The sequence below is a fragment of the Branchiostoma lanceolatum genome, chromosome 17, assembly GCF_035083965.1.
Source record: "Branchiostoma lanceolatum isolate klBraLanc5 chromosome 17, klBraLanc5.hap2, whole genome shotgun sequence".
Classification (NCBI taxonomy): Eukaryota; Metazoa; Chordata; class Leptocardii; order Amphioxiformes; family Branchiostomatidae; genus Branchiostoma; species Branchiostoma lanceolatum.
The window spans coordinates 2,169,457-2,187,061 of NC_089738.1; the positions used below are offsets into that span (position 1 = coordinate 2,169,457).

At 41.9% G+C, this 17,605-nt stretch overlaps 1 long non-coding RNA gene across 1 annotated transcript; it reads right to left on the reverse strand.

The window, feature by feature from the left end:
• Positions 1–9,317: 9,317 nt before the first annotated feature.
• LOC136422765 (uncharacterized) lies at positions 9,318–14,798 on the reverse strand. The gene is made up of 3 exons (XR_010753668.1): positions 14,257–14,798; positions 10,076–10,182; positions 9,318–9,502 (listed from the first exon to the last, which is right to left on the reverse strand). It is a non-coding gene; the product is annotated as an uncharacterized lncRNA (long non-coding RNA).
• Positions 14,799–17,605: the final 2,807 nt, after the last annotated feature.

Genomic DNA, 17,605 nt, shown 5'->3' on the forward strand with positions numbered 1-17,605 from the left:
CCTCAGACATTCTTATTCCTCTTCTTCCATGAGGTATTGCGGAGTGATATAAGTTACGTATGTGACAGTTAAAGTGCCTGATAAGAAAGTAGTACGGATGCTATAACCCCCTGGCTTGAACACAAAAAAGTATTAGTGACTCATATCATATATAGTACTGTCTTGTTACCATTTCCATACGGAAGATGTATTTCCTGGGCCAATGTGCCCTAACAATTAAGCCAAAGGACCAGAAATTTTGTCTCTGTAACTTTGGCAGGAGATTGGAGTCGGGTGTATTTTGGTATTACTAATTTTCCACAGGGATAATCTCTAAAATCGTTTACTCTTGCACTGTAACATTGGCAAAATACTTTATGTTTATATATGCTGATGGCCTTCAATCCCTCAAAATGTGAAGTCATGTCAGTCCCCTGCTCTAGAAACCCTGTCTCATTTACTTACACTTTACACGGTCATCCCCTAGCAAAGGTGAGTAGCACAAAGTACCTTGGTATCTCCATCTCTGCAAACCTAACCTGGGGTAAGCATGTCGAATCAATAACCTCCAAGGCAAACAGGACCCTTGGAATGTTGCGACGCTGCCTGAGGATCTCCAGCACAGCGGTGAAGGGTAGGGCCTACATGGCCCTTGTAAGACCAACCCTTGAGTACAGCTGCAGCGTGTGGGACCCTCATACCAAGGACCAGGTGAGAAGGGTGGAGAGTGTACAACGACGAGCTGCCCGGTATGTACTTAGCGACTACAGACGCACAAGTTCTGTTTCAGCCATGCTGGATAACCTGGGCTGGCAAACCCTAGAATTGAGAAGGAAAATTGCCCGCCAGGTTACTCTTTATAAGATCATTAATAACATCATCTCCGTCCCACACTCAACCAGGCTCCTCCAGGTGGCTCGATGCTCCCGCCGCACCAATCACACACAAACTCTGCAGGCCATCGCGAGCAAGAACAACTTCTACAGGCTCTCCTTTTTCCCGCGCTCCATCAGGGAATGGAATGATTTAGAGCCTGGTGCGGTGGAGGCAGAGTCCCTCGCCCAGTTCAAGTCCGAACTGGGGAGGACTCTGCTGCATTGAGTCACCCCCTCACGTCTTGTACATATGTAAATATTACCTTCACTGTGTTATCTTTTGCACCTACAGGATACGTTTTTGTGTATTGACCGCGCCTTTTCCCATGTTTGTCAAATCATAACCCATGCGCAGCTGCCAATAAGCCTTGTTAACAAGGGTTCGGCAGTATGAAAGAAGAAGAAGAAGAAGAAGATGTCACAGTAGAGATGGCGATTGAGGGCAATCGGCGATTGTCCTAGGACAGATCGCGATCGCCGTTTGTCCTAGGAGTCTAGGACAGACTGCGATCGCGATCTGTCCTAGGACAATCGCTGATTCTACTAGAAGAGATTGCAATCGCAATCTGTCCTATGACAAACGGCGATCCAAACTTAATGATGCTAAGATATGAAGGAAACAGCAATATTTTTTTATAAACCATGATTTTATTTAGTATTTACAAACTTTGATCAAAACTCAAAGTTGTGAAATCATTCAGTATATGCCTGACTATGAAATGACATAGGTGTGAAACTGTAGCATCTTGAAACTGAGGTTGATATTTTGACACCTGTTTTATCACTTTACAATTGTTATTGTTCTTCTAATGTTGTGAATTCAATAGGTGTGAAACTGTGAGTAATACACCTCAAAATTAGCATACTGAAACATTGTTGGATCACCTTCTTCCAACTGATATCTTTCATACATTATTAAAATCTTGTCACTCAACTTTATCAGAAATTACTTGATCAGAAAACATACTCACATGAAATTTATCCATCATGAAATATGAACTTATTCACCTAAAATAGTTAATAATTGTGAAATGTAGGTAGCATGTAAATTGTTAAACATGATTGAAATGTAATGCAATGATTCATTCTATTTTCCAAAGCATTTCCATCTATATATGAATTTGTCCAAGTAGAATCGCCGTTTGTCCTAGGACAGATTGCAATCGCAATCTCTACTAGTAGAATCGGCGATTGTCCTAGGACAGATCGCGATCGCAGAATTTGTTCAAGTAGAATCACCGTTTGTCCTAGGACAGATTGCGATCGCAATCTCTACTAGTAGAATCGTCGATTGTCCTAGGACAGATCGCGATCGCAGTCTGTCCTAGGACGAACGGCGATCGCGATCTGTCCTAGGACAATCGACGATTGTCCTGAATTGCCATCTCTACTGTGACATATACATTATATTTGAAACCTACATCGAGCGTTTGGAAAGTACTAGTGTACGTTTCAAGACACTTAGCCTAGTGTTGAACTGATCGAAAGTTCATAATTGCAGCGTTTGGAAGTTAATGAAAGGTGAACATCATTGACATAAATCATTCAAATCAGGGACTCATTTGCATCATAGATGATAAAATGCTCCAATAACATCTTTGCTGGGATAAAATTTCATAGTTTGGACAACATGACCTAGATCGGTAGAGAAGATGGTCAGATGATATTGTTTATGCAAATGAGAAATCAATTTGCATAATTAAGAAGAGATATTCATTATACGTCAGTTGTAAATGTGTATTTGTTGAAGTTAGGTCGCGGAATTGTGGTTACTATTTATATCTGGTGACATTCTGGTCAATTCAGGCCCAACTACAGCGATCCAAACTTAATTATGATGGTGTTTCAAATTGCATCTGACTCTCTGTCTGTTGGCTGGCTAGCTCTTTGTCTGTCTGCCTATCTGACTAGTGGGCTGTCTGTCTTGTTGTCTGTCTGTCTTTTTTCTTGCTTCTTTCTGCCCATCTGTTTGTCTGGCCTCCTACTGAAAGGAAGGGGGCACATGACGAAGCCTGGTTCCTATTGCCATGTGCGAGAGGAAAGGCAATGGAGATTGAATCCCGGGTTAATAAGATTTATTCCAGTTCAAATCACCTCACGGATGCAACAAGAAAAGAACAGAATCTTGGGATAAAAGTCTAAATGCAGATAGAGGAAGAGAGAAAATGACAACTGATATCTGTTTACTTAAAAAAATTAAACCCCTTAGTCCACTTAAAGAAGTCCTAAACACCAGAAGATGGTGTTATTTTCCAATGAATCATGTATCAATAAGTACGCAATCAGCCGACGTTTTACAGAATTCCGTTTGTGGCGTTTTGTAAAACAATATGATACTCAACTAGAGTTCCACGACCCCATGCCTTCGCCAAATGATGTTAACTTTTATGAAGGATGTATTATGAATAATCTCATTGATTTTACAAACAAGATTGCATATATTGTATGGGTTGATGATCTTTCGTAAGCTGAATCTGATCCTGTGTCATTGGAATGACACACCCTACGGATAGCTGAATCTGATCCTGTGTCATTGGAATGACACACCCTACGGGTAGCTGAATCTGACCCTGTGTCATTGGAATGACACACCCTACGGATAGCTGAATCTGACCCTGTGTCATTGGAATGACACACCCTACGGGTAGCTGAATCTGACCCTGTGTCATTGGAATGGCACACCCTACGGGTAGCTGAATCTGACCCTATGTCATTGGAATGACACAGCCTACGGATAACTGATTTTGACCCTGTGTCATTGGAATGATACACCCTACTGATAACTGAATCTGACCCTGTGTCATTGGAATGATACACCCTACGAATAGCTGAATCTGACCCCGTGTCACTGGAATGACACACCATATGGATAGCTGAATCTGACCCTGTGCCATTGAAATGACACACCCTATGGATAGCTAAATCTGACCCTGTGTCATTGAAATGATACACCCTACGAATAGCTGAATCTGACCCCGTGTCACTGGAATGACACACCCTATGGATAGCTGAATCTGACCCTGTGTCATTGGAATGACACACCCTACGGATAGCAGAATCTGACCCTGTGTCATTGGAATGATACACCCTACGAATAGCTGAAACTAACCCCGTGTCACTGGAATGACACACCATATGGATAGCTGAACCTGACCCCGTGTCACTGGAATGACACGTCCTATGGATAGCTGGATCTGACCCTGCGTCATTGGAATAACACGCCCTATGGATAGCTGAATCTGACCCTGTGTCATTGGAATGATACACCCTACGAATAGCTGAATCTGACCCCGTGTCACTGGAATGACACACCCTATGGATAGCTGAACCTGACCCTTTGTCATTGTAATGATACACCCTACGGATAGCTGAATCTGACCCCGTGTCACTTGAATGACACACCCTATGGAATACTGAATCTGACCCAGTGTCATTGGAACGACACGCCCTGTGGATAGCTGAATCTGACCCTGTGTCATTGGAATGACACACCCTATGGATAGCTGAATCTGACCGTGTCATTGGAATGACAACCTACGGATAGAACCTGGGTGTCTCGTAAAAACGCAGTACGAAAGTTTGTTATCTTATTTATTCACATGTTTTTCAAGATTATTTGGCTACAATCAGTGATTTCTTGACGAGGCCCTTCTCTTGCATACAACAATAAAAACAACAGTAATGATTACAAATAACACAATGACGTGAGGAAAAATACGTTTGGTTGTAAGTCGGACATTTGTGGTGTTCAGCACCAAGGACAGGTGTATGTCTGACAGATGTAGTGGTTAGCACCAAGGACAGGTGTGGTTTTATGTCTGACAGGTGTGGTATTCAGCACTGATGGAAGGTTTGGTTGTATGCCTGACAGATGTAGTTGTCAGCACCAAGGACAGGTGTGGTTGTATGTCTGACAGGTTTGGTGTTCAGTACTGAAGTCAGGTGTGGTTGTATGTCTGACAGATGTAGTGGTCATCACCAAGGACAGGTGTGGTTTTCTGTCTGACAAGTGTGGTTTACAGTGAGGACAGGTGTGGTTGTACATGTATGTCTGACAGGTGTAGTGTTCAGCATCAGTGACAGGTATGTCAGTGTGTGGATAGTATTTCAACACCAAGGATAGGTATGGTTGTACATATGAAATATGTGGTGTTGAGCATCACAATCTCCACCAGAACTGTTTCATGGTGACGTGGCTGTGGATGCATGTGGGTTCGATGTAATCAGGATAACTCAACAAGCTGTGGATAGATGTTTTGTAGTTAGGTAGATGTTGGTAAGACAAAGGTTAACCTTGATAATGGACTTCCTCGCGGCATCTTACAGTAATGCAGCAGAACGTGTATGTCCTCATTATATATTCAATAGAAGGGTAGGTGTTGAAAAACAAAAGTTAAGTTCGATACTGGGATTCCAAGCAACTTCCTACGGTACTGCAGCGGAACTTCAAAATGCTAGGGTCCTGGTTTTTAAGTGGTAGATAGCTCTTGGAGCAAGGAGTGAGCTTGAACTCCCTAGCAGCTGGTATGGAATTGCAGTGGGTCTTTTTGTTGGAAACTTTCGAACAGGATAACTCAAGAAGGGATTGCTGGCTTTTCATTATTTTTTCATACATAGGTATCTTGGATGTTGATTAACATAATGACACCTATGTTGTGGAAATAAGAACCTATTCTACATAATTACTTAGGTAAAATTGGAAATGTGCAACGTTTACTATCATAAAAGCAGCGGTCTTGGAATTTGGGACAATAAGTCAACATACATCTTGCAGTGCTAGTGGGCCATCGCAAAACAAATTTCGTTTCAGTTGTGTTTGGCATGTACATCACTGAGGTGATGATTAACACAGGAAGATGCTAATTGTTCAAATTAGAAGCTAATCTGCAAAATCAATGAGGAAATTTCATCGATTTCCCACATACCATGATAGGATTTTCAAGCAACAAGCATATACAGCTGGAAAAGAGAGGAGCATTGATAAGTATAAATTATGCAAATTTTGTTGACAAAAAATTAGAAAACATGTACCTTAGCAGCAAATGATGGTAGTTTGATACTTCCGTCTGTCGTATGGATAGGGGGCAAGAAGAAGTCCTGACAATTAAACTTTATCTCATGAACATGAAATGTCTGACGTCTTTCAGGTGTTAGGCAATAGCGGTGAAACTGGTCCCTTGTTAGCAATGCCTCCCATCTTAGGCGAGACCAATGCCGTCGTAGGAAACCAGCCGGTATGCCGGGAGAGTCTATGTAAGCCTTGTAGCTTATTTTGCACGTACCATGCTTCGCTCTCTACTTTTCAAGACACCCGTCATATAAAGTATGGATTATAGGGGCGAGAAGAAGCCCTGACAATTTGACATGCCATGTCTGGCGTCTTTCAGGTGTTAGGCAATAGCGGTGAAACTGGTCCCTTGTTAACAATGCCTCCCATCTTAGGCGAGACCAATGCCGTCGTAGGAAACCAGCCAGTATGCCGGGAGAGTCTATGTAAGCCTTGTAGCTTACTTTGCACATACCATGCTTCGCTCTCTACTCTTCAAGACACCCGTCACATGAAGTATATAATGGCTAGGGGCGAGAAGAAGCCCCGACAATTTGACATGCCATGTCTGACGTCTTTCAGGTGTTAGGCAATAGCGGTGAAACTGGTCCCTTGTTAGCAATGCCTCCCATCTTAGGCGAGACCAATGCCGTCGTAGGAAACCAGCCGGTATGCCGGGAGAGTCTATGTAAGCCTTGTAGCTTATTTTGCACATACCATGCTTCGTTCTCTACTTTTCAAGACACCCGTCATATGAAGTATGGATAGGGGCGAGAAGAAGCCCCGACAAATTGACTTTACCTCATGAAAATGTCACTTCTGACGTCTTTCAGGTGTTGGGTTCAACTTAACAATTGATTATTCTACGGTTTTCTTATTAATGATAATAAGGTCCTTATTTGCATAGATTACATGAATCAATGATCCTCTGTAGCCAAACTATGTGAAAGTCATATAATAGCAAAGAAGGCTATCTTATCATCTTTTCATTGATTATGCAAATGATGCCCTGATTTGCTTGATACATGGCTAATGATGTTCATCTTTACTTTGTACTTCCCAATACTGATGGAATCATTCCTGCTATATGGTATCATGGTATTTTACATTTAATATGTAAATCAAGTTTTGATTTGCATGATTGGCATGTTCCTTTCAATTTGACTAGCCATTTTTGACGTCTTTCAGGTGTTCGGCAATAGCGGTGAAACTGGCCCCTTGTTAGCAATGCCTCCCATCTTAGGCGAGACCAATGCCGTCTTAGGAAACCAGCCGGTATGCCTGGAGAGTCTATGTAAGCCTTGTAACTTACTTCGCACGTACCATGCTTCGCTCTCTATTTTTCAAGACACCCGTCATATGAAGTATGGCTAGGGGCGAGAAGAAGCCCCGACAATTTGACATGCCATGTCTGACGTCTTTCAGGTGTTAGGCAATAGCAGTGAAACTGGTCCCTTGTTAGCAATGCCTCCCATCTTAGGGGAGACCAATGCCGTCTTAGGAAACCAGCCGGTATGCCTGGAGAGTCTATGTAAGCCTTGTAGCTTACTTTGCACGTACCATGCTTCGCTCTCTATTTTTCAAGACACCCGTCATATGAAGTATGGCTAGGGGCGAGAAGAAGCCCCGACAATTTGACATGCCATGTCTGACGTCTTTCAGGTGTTAGGCAATAGCGGTGAAACTGGTCCCTTGTTAGCAATGCCTCCCATCTTAGGGGAGACCAATGCCGTCTTAGGAAACCAGCCGGTATGCCTGGAGAGTCTATGTAAGCCTTGTAGCTTACTTTGCACGTACCATGCTTCGCTCTCTATTTTTCAAGACACCCGTCATATGAAGTATGGCTAGGGGCGAGAAGAAGCCCCGACAATTTGACATGCCATGTCTGACGTCTTTCAGGTGTTAGGCAATAGCGGTGAAACTGGTCCCTTGTTAGCAATGCCTCCCATCTTAGGGGAGACCAATGCCGTCTTAGGAAACCAGCCGGTATGCCTGGAGAGTCTATGTAAGCCTTGTTGCTTATTTTGCACGTACCATGCTTCGCTCTCTATTTTTCAAGACACCCGTCATATGAAGTATGGCTAGGGGCGAGAAGAAGCCCCGACAATTTGACATGCCATGTCTGACGTATTTCAGGTGTTAGGCAATAGCGGTGAAACTGGTCCCTTGTTAGCAATGCCTCCCATCTTAGGCGAGACCAATGCCGTCTTAGGAAACCAGCCGGTATGCCGGGAGAGTCTATGTAAGCCTTGTTGCTTATTTTGCACGTACCATGCTTCGCTCTCTGTTTTTCAAGACACCCGTCACATGAAGTATATAATGGCTAGGGGCGAGAAGAAGCCCCGACAAATTGACTTCAAATTATCTCATGACGTCTTTCTGGTGTTTGGATAACCTTCAGTTGACATATTTTTTCTCATTATGTGAATAAGGTCCTCATTGGCATGTACTACATCAGTCAATGATCCTCTTTACCCAAATAAGTGTCCAAAGTAATTTAAGTATGCAAGTTATATCTGAGCAAAAACTATTCTAGCCTCTTTTCATTAAATATGCAAATGAGGCCCTGATGTGCTTTATACATGTATAATGATGTTCATCTTTACTTTGTACTTCCAAATGCTGATGGAATCTTTCCCAACATGAACTGTTGACATTTTACATTTATTATGTAAAGTAGATTTTCATTTGCATTGTGTACATGTTCCTCTCTTTTTGATGTCCCTCTTCTTTTTTAGTTTTTAGGGGGCAGTACCATTGTCCCTTATTCACAAGCCCAATTGCCTACCTCTGAAAAATCATGACCGTAATGTCCAGAACACGGGATATGAAAACTGGAATTTCTACTGCAGTACCATGGGAAGCTGGTAGGGGCCCATAATCTAATCTCTTCCTTCCACAGCTACCAACATGCCCAATATGATAAAGATTAATATACATTCATGACTTCTAGAGTTATCCTGCTAACGGACATGTACACAAAACTCTGAAAACATAACCTTCTTAATGGTCTCCTATACTACTCAAGCCTCCAAGGGTATCATACTATGAGGGGCACTGACGACTGTAGGTCATTGAGGTTATTGTTAAGGTGCAGGCTTCCATAGGAATATAAACATTTCTAATAAGATATTATAAGATATACGCATGGTTGCCCCCTCCCCCCTCCAAAAAAAATTCTGTAACATTTAGTTTCAAACAGTATTGATCTGTTTCACAATTTAGTTACTGTCTGTTTGCACTTTCCATGTAGGGGTTAATAAATCCACTGCATACTAGTATCATACCTGGTTGTGATCAGTTGTAGTCAATTGTGGTGTTTAGCAATACCTGTATGATGTTCACTACAAAAGGTTCCAATCCAGAACCATTCATACTCAGAGCATGAAGACCATCATGTACTATAAATTCATCTGTTGATTCACCAGGAGAATCCATCATCAATTTACCATCATGCAAGTACATCATATTGAAAGACTTTTCCCAAACCATCTCCCTGAAGTATGTGTGTTTCCACTCGCTTGGATGCTGTTCTTGAAGGGCGTCAGATGTACTGGTAGAAAATAAAGCTGCTGTATGTTTCCCTCAGCACATTTGTCTTCTACATGGGGAAAGAGAGGTACATGTTAGAGGATGGATGAAGATTGATATCTGTAACTAACTACACCTACAAATATGTGGCCTACTCTATGCAAATATGTTATGATGTATTGTATATTTATTCTAATGTAAAAAAAAGTAAACAACATGCAAGTCTTGTTTGGCCGTAGGCAGCTGTTTGAGTCGGGAATGGCTGTCGAAATTCCCTGCAAGTCGTGAACTGGGATGTAAGCTAGTCGTCGATTCTGCCCTTTCAAACCGAACCATGACCATATTCATACCTATTCTACCTCACGACGCCACCGCGCTTCACCAACTAAAAAGTCTGCATCAGGTTGTGTTTTTTCCAGACTCTGGCATAAAATACCAAGTCCCGTGGTTGAGGAGAGGGGCACCACTAGCAGGTAAAAGAATACACCAGACCATCCTGATGTGAGCGGATCTAATAAATCTGTCCAGATATGCAGCTTGTACTAGTCAGTACAAACCAGGTTTGTTATGCCATTACTTAAAGGCATTTTATACCAGATATGTAACAAACAAATAACAGCTGCATGTAAAGTGTGCAATGTACCATTGTTCTCCATGTCAGCAGTTGTTTTCTTTGCCTCCTCACAGGCCTGAAGCATTGACTGCTCCACCATCTGAGCTCAATGGCTCTGTAGACCCTCTTCGCGTACACTATACAGAGTAAAAATATACTAAATCGACATTATTCCCTGTACTGTAAATGCATAAATATTTGTGGTTTTATGGTCATGACTTTCATCGATTAACTCTTTACCACAACCTTAAAAACATGCAAAAAGCCGTTCCATTGTGTGACTGTAGCACTATTATTGTTTAAACGTGATCTCAAAACCACCGCAACAGTCCATTTTCTCCTTACCGCGCGCGAAATTACACCTCGCTAACATTTCTGCATTTACAGTATCTTATTATGCAACATAACTGCAATATCAACTTAGATGTCATACATCCTATTCATCTGCTTTCTGACTCTTTGATAATGTTAGGAAGCATTTCTGGAAAGCACCTGACAATGATGTACTTATGGAATCCGATGCTTCTCGAGCAAAATTATGATTATAAAATTAAAGAAATTATTTTTATGATGACAACATTATGAAAATCAATATTGACAGATTGTGCAAGAGTAGATTACAAAAAATTGCATAGGAATGCATACATCATAGGATCATCCTGTCAATAGTGTAAAACTCTTATTATTGACAGGAAGATCATGTCAATAGCCACTAATCCTTTTGTCGGGTAGCACCCTTCAACCGACTAAATCCCGACCAAATTCCCCGAGAGACCACGATGGTCAAAAACTAGTCCAAAAATTCCCACTCGTGGGGCATGAATATTGATGATTATAACATGTCAATCACGCTTATCACCACCGGCAACTGTCCGTGATTGGTTGACGCTTTTACAGGCGGACCGCAGTAATGTTTACCTTTTTATCTCCCCCCTGTGGCTTTTGCCGCGAACCGTCCTATTCATATGCGTACCTGTAGTCAGTCTCAATTGTCCGTACATAGCACATTTTAACAATGCCAAGTGTGGGCATGATTATTTCCAGAATACTGTTGTTGAGAGAGAGTGGTCAAAATGCCCATATACAAGTGATACAAAGCTGGCGCGTGGCTGACAAAATCGAAAGGTTTGTGGTTTTGACGGCCAGGCGGCAAAATGATGATTAAAGATGGCGCCAGTGGGAACAGACTACTGTATTACGGGTCGAAGTTTTCCTGTTAGCATGATTGTTTTCTTCATGAAATAGTAAACATGCCCACGTATTTGCTGTTACAGAATTTTTTGAATAAATGTATTAATAATTTCAAAACATTTGACTCCATAACGAACCCAAACTGAGGCGTATGTGTTTCTTTCCCGAAGAAACTAGTTGCCCATCCTACGAATGAAATATCCCAAGCGGAAGTTTGCCTATTTGTAAACAACTGTACCTAGCCGTTTGGGGGTGACAAACTCTTCATAGAAAACGGTCCGAAAGGCTAAATATTTCTTAAGACTTGCCGAATATCTTTTACACAGAGACGGAAAATATTCAAGGCAGAAGAGACGATTCAAAATCCCACAATTTTTACATGTTTTCGTTCACAAATTCAGAAACAACAAAGAGCACTTACTTGCTTCCATAGTGACAGTCTCTAGACTCTCTACTCAAGCCAAGTACACATGGAACCAATTTCTCGGCTCCATTACAAAAAGAGCACAAATCAGGGAATACATGACCAGAACTAAACATAACGTTTAACTAAAAATCAGAAATTTAAACTCGAAAAATTTGTGTGATACAAAATGTAAATGTTCTGGATTGAACCTTGATTGAACCCAAGCCGCGTGTAAAGCCTTTTGTCTGTAAGTAACATACTTGTATATTTCTGTTAAACTTATCCGGCACCTTCCAAGAATAACCTGTGTACTGGAAAATATGCTCTCAGTCGTGTTTGTACTGAAATATTTAACCGCCGTTTGAAAACGTTACCGTTCAAAAATAGTCGCTAGCCATTTCTTTTGTTCTTCCGGAGCATGGGTAAAATCAAGACACAAAGTAAAAATCAAATGCTAATATACAGCAACCTCCTTGTATACAGAGACAGTTTGGACGGATTTTTCCATCGGTGCTCAATTTGTCGATCGACCTTTCTTTCAAGTAGAGATAATGACGAGCTGGCGTTTGTACTTTTCGGAAAAAGTTCTTTGTAACAAATTGCCGACGCCTGAAGTTGTTGACATGGAAAACGTCATTTCGTCGCAGCATGGGTGAACAAGAAACACAGACACCTTTTATTTTCAGGACATATATGTTACCACACCATACATTATTTGATGTATGTTCCATTTATCAAAGCATCCTTCTGTGAGGAATGAATTGACAAGATATATTGTTAAAATGTAGAGTACAAACACACAGCTCTTAAGATTTCCCTCCGCATTACAGTAGACTGTCCCAATAACTAAATATGGCGTCGTGGGCGCCATCTTGAATGCTCGGTATTCTGCCCGGCCGTCCGAACCCAAACCAAACAGACCGACTTTTCCATGATTTCCCACCAGTTATCAATAAAAAGATGAACATCCCCACAGCCTCGTCATCGGCAACATTTGGGTCGTTTAGAACTGTCGCAAATCAAGTTCGTCACGGTCGCGAAAGGCAAACTGTGACGGCTCCTTGCTCCGGCAAAACGCTAACATTCTTGTGCCAATTCGCAACGGGGGGAAAATCGGGATCGAAAGAAAGCGGCTATCATGAGCCAAGAGGTGTCTTGTAGGCCCGGTCGTTAACCGAAGTTTGACTGTACTAACAAATTGTGTTCTGTTTAACTGTCCCACAATAATACAATAAGGTATTGTAAGAGAACAACGAAGGCGAAATGAAACATGCCTAGTAATGTAGGATAAAAACACAAGCTCAGCACGTATATAATATAATCTAACCTCCACAATCGTTACCTAACCAAAAATGAATCACTGAGCGATAAAAAATTAAGCTGTAACTTGCGGGACAAGAATACTGAGTACACACGCTGGACGAGTTCACAACTTGAAAATCGCGCCCAAAGCGCAGGTAACAAAAGGGCGATTTGCATGAAAGCGGCATCGAAAACAATGGGGCGCTAATAAGGCTCTGTGATCCAGGCCGACAGAACTCATTATAACTCGACAACATGTTCTCAGCCCCGCGTGGAAACTATAACATAAGGGTAATACTTATATATTGGCCTATATCTTCAGAATTTACAGTAAACTTTTTTTAAAAACACCACCACCCAAAAGAACAGCCCATCGCCGCCATCTTGGCTTATTTGCATGTCGTCTGGATTCGGCGATTTGGAACTATGGGAGAAAACGTACCGCAAAATTGTCCATATGAGTTAAAATTGCAATGACATCAAAAAAAATCCATTCTGACCGAAATCAAGGACCAACGTTGAATTAATATAGGCTTCAATCGATGTTTGATACATATATCTAAGAAAGTTGACTGTGTTAAAGGTCAAAGTTTATTAACCGGAGGTGACTCGTAATGCGTCCAGGGACGCGGGAATTTTTCTTGGTCATATCCTACTCTCTACACATTCTTAAAGCCAATAGATATTAGTTTTAACTGTTTATTTTTGTTTTATATTGTAACCATCGGATCTAGCATTAAACTGAGGGGTATTTATATAATTTTTATCCGCTGCCGCGTGGGCTCTGTCGCCCAGCGGGTGGGTGGAGTACAGAACAATAGGCTCTGAGAACAAACAGCTAGTGTTTAGACCATCGTGGACGGCGATTTTCCGACCAATTCTCAAATAACATTACCGACGTATTCCCGACCCATTACAGACCGCACCATTCACTGTGTCAATTATTACATCAACGTTATACTGGTATATCCTTTCACTCAAAACGTAAATCACCAAGTTAACCATGAAATCATTTTACATTTTTAGTGAATCGCAGCATTGTAGCTTACTTGTTCAGGTTTGTGAACAAATTAGAAACTTTACTGTATGCTGCATCTGTTCAAGATCTGTTCTTGTGTTGTGGCGCGCTCAAAAAAACTTGGACCTTGTTTTTCTCACAAATAATTTTTTGTCACAAAAGATACACAGAAACTTTACACAGCCATTCAGAATATTTATGTGCGAAGCATATTCTGAACTTCCCTGAGGGACTGGAAGTTTTCATTTAGAATTTTCTCTCAGAAATGACGAAAATGTTTTCAAAAGATCTTACCTGTCATGACGTCACACGTGCTTGATTTTGTTGACTGCATCGACTCCAAATCTTGCTGCATTCCTCCCCGAATCCTGAGTTTTGCCTATCAATTTTCGTCCATACAGTTTCACGGCCCTTTCGCTTCCCTTTCTGTGACGCAATGACGCAACATTTGAAGACATTTTGAGATGAACGAAAAAAGAAGAACGACCACAACGTTGTCCGGGTTCTTGTGGTGGAATGTTGAATCTTGCATCTTGTACAGCCGCTTGTCGCCTCGTTTCTTCTCACTTTGTGCTTTGTCCTCTCTTCTCTTTCGGTGAAAATTGTCCTAACATCCTTCCTTCCCGATGTATATAGTTCGAACGTTTGTTGTTGTAGGTTCAAGTTGATAAAACAAGTCTTCCCGGTAAGGAGAAGAAGAAGATCTGTCGGTAATTTCCGTGACGTCATGCCAGTTCAGTCTCAAACCGAAGTTTATCCGCGATACGAAGTAATCCCAGAAAATAAGGCGCGAATAATGCGTTTTCTCCTCGGTTTTCAGCTCCATATTTTTCGATATCACTAACTATAGCTAAAAATCGTTTTTTTTTCCCGAATAAACGTTCATGTTATTATTTTTGTTGTTGTTGTTGTTGTTGTTGTTGTTGTTGTGCCGAAGTGTTGTCTTCCGCCGGATAGCTAGTGTAGTCGTGTATACGCGGTAGCTCATTGTCGCCTGATTGCCCAGATAGTGTGCTTTATGTTCGCTTAGAATGGTAGATGTCTAGTCTTGGCGCAGCGTTTGTTCACTGGTGTCGCCGGTTTGCAAAATGCGTGGAAATGTTTCATACACGATCTTAAGACTTGTCTAGTCTAAGCGAATTTCCGAAGAAGTATTATAATTTCAAAACATTGCCATGGGCCTTTGGGCACAAGTGCCGTTAATATGTGCATAGGTTATTGCAGTTGATCATCGGAATAACACAATTTGTTTTAAGTCTATTTCTATGTCTAATGATGTGACATTTACTTAAATATTTCTAATGATGCAAGTATGAGTGTGTGTGTGTGTGTGTGCGTGCGTGTGTGTGTGTGTTTGTGTGTGTGTGCTAACTGTGTGTTGAAACAGTGTTCAGCACCACTTGTATTAAGGACAGTTGGCTTGCTTGTACTTGTGAACGGTTTAATGGAATAGTAGCTAGTATTTTTGATCGACATCTGGATTATCAATCCATCTCTGTGGAAGGTAACAAACACGCACTGAACAGCTTTTGTCATGAATAAAAGAAATGTCTGTTGCTTTAGCACCTGTTCATGGATCAAAAGTGCCACCAGCAATTATTTCAAAAACTTCAATTGTGAATGCGTGATGGAAGCTACATTCTTATGGTTCAACAGTGTCACCTAGCAATGTTTTCTAGAACTGCAATAGTTCAAAAGCAAGTAGATTATTTGTTTTAAACATAAGTGAAAGGTCATCTGTTAGATAGAAAGATGTTCATGGATCAACAGCGTCACCTAGCACTGTTTACGAAAACTGCAAGAGTTCGTTGTCACGGGTTATCCTGTAATGTACGTTGATGAAAGTTAGACATCCAGGTAGTAAGATACGCCAAGAATAATTACTCAAGCAACTGGATAAAATTTTGAAACAGTCAGACGTTTCAGACAGCATCCACTGTCTTTCGTCAGTGACTAACGATAGGACTGAGAACACCAGGTTTTATACCAAAACTCTGAATAGGTATGTTAATGAGGTTAAGACAATTTAGGATGTCTTGAAGTAGTCTTTAAAAGAAGATTTATTCAAGACAAAGTTTTGTGCCAATAGTTCAATTAGCTACTGTTGCTTTTAGTACAGTAACTAAATGTTGTTCGTCCGGGGATGGGGGGTGGTGGGCAGTACATTATCCCAAGTGCTCATTCAATCTCGAATCCACGGACATCCTAGATCGTGAAGAACGCTGGTTCGAACGGGGGATTAGAGAAGCAATATATGAGAGGATGTACAACCCCGCCCTCAACAGGAAAGGGGGTCTACGCGTTGAACTTTAAGGCACTTGGGATAATGTACTGCCCACCACCCGGGACCCCAGCAGGGTAGCGCGAAGGAAACTTTTAGTTGTGACCACGACAGCCGGTGCCCCCAGACGTCAGAGCGTAGCATTAGTAACACTAACAACTCGACCAGTTTGGAAAGTCTGATCTATAGTTCCCACATGGAAATAGGAAGCTAACATGTTGTTGCCTAGGCCCCCTCTCCCACCACAATACCTGGCCCGCTTGACGTCATACATGACCCCATGATCACATGGTCGCCGTCTTCCTAACGTTTATCAAATAAACAAAATGCTCTCTATATATAATCAAGTCTACAACACGACATATTTTTCCATATATTTTGGTACTTTCTCATCATTATCATCATCTCCAAAGGGAAAATCTCTTGCTTTTTTCAGGCGACAATTAATGAGCGCGCTGATGTCATCCATGAAATGTAGTACTACTGTGACCTATGGAAGCCAGTCTTCTACCAAGGAGCTCGAGGTTAAATAGAATATAACCTCCTTGGTTCTACCATTTCTAGAGAGCTGTTTCCTCCTCCCCGTCTTCTAGGCTTCTCTATCGTCTTAGAGCGGCTGTATTCGCCCGTCTACTCGCCCTGTGAAGACCGTCTGCGTTTCCTCGGCGACGTCGCACGAAAGCTCTGCAGCGGAGGCTGAAGTTGACCTTGACAAGGACGGCGAGGATCCCGGCGAGGACGATAGCTGTGAACGCTGCGGAAGGGACGGAGACACGGGTTGGAATTCACGGCGTACATGTATTCACCTCCATGAAGAAAAGTTTTTACTCTGTGCGCGTGTGCGTGTGTGTGTGTGTGTGTGTGTTTGTGTGTGTGTGTGTGTGTGTGTGTGTGTGTGTGTGTGCGTGCGTGCGTGCGTGCGTGCGTGCGTGCGTGCGTGTTTGTATGTATGTGTGTGTGTGTGTGTGTGTGTGTGTGTGTGTGTGTGTGTGTGTGTGTGTGTGTGTGTGTCTGTCTGTGTGTTGTGAACCCGACGGTCAAGATTGATTTTGGGCTCCCTGGTGGCCAACATCGGTATTGCAGCAGAACTTCTGTGGTTTTTTGTTGTTGTCCTGGACATGCTGTGGCATTTATTCTTGAATAGGCCATACTGATTTGATAATACGGATGACAAATCTAGGCACCCCAAAATGGATGAAAAAAAATAGCCAAAAAAGCTGCCTTCATTGAAATGTAAGTGGTCAGGAAGTTGGAACAAATGGCTGAACGCACAGGATAAATTCTTCTTCTTTGACTTTGGAAGACTAAAAAAAGGCAAAAAAAGAGAGAAAAGAAGGCATTGTACGGCATTAGTTCCCGTTT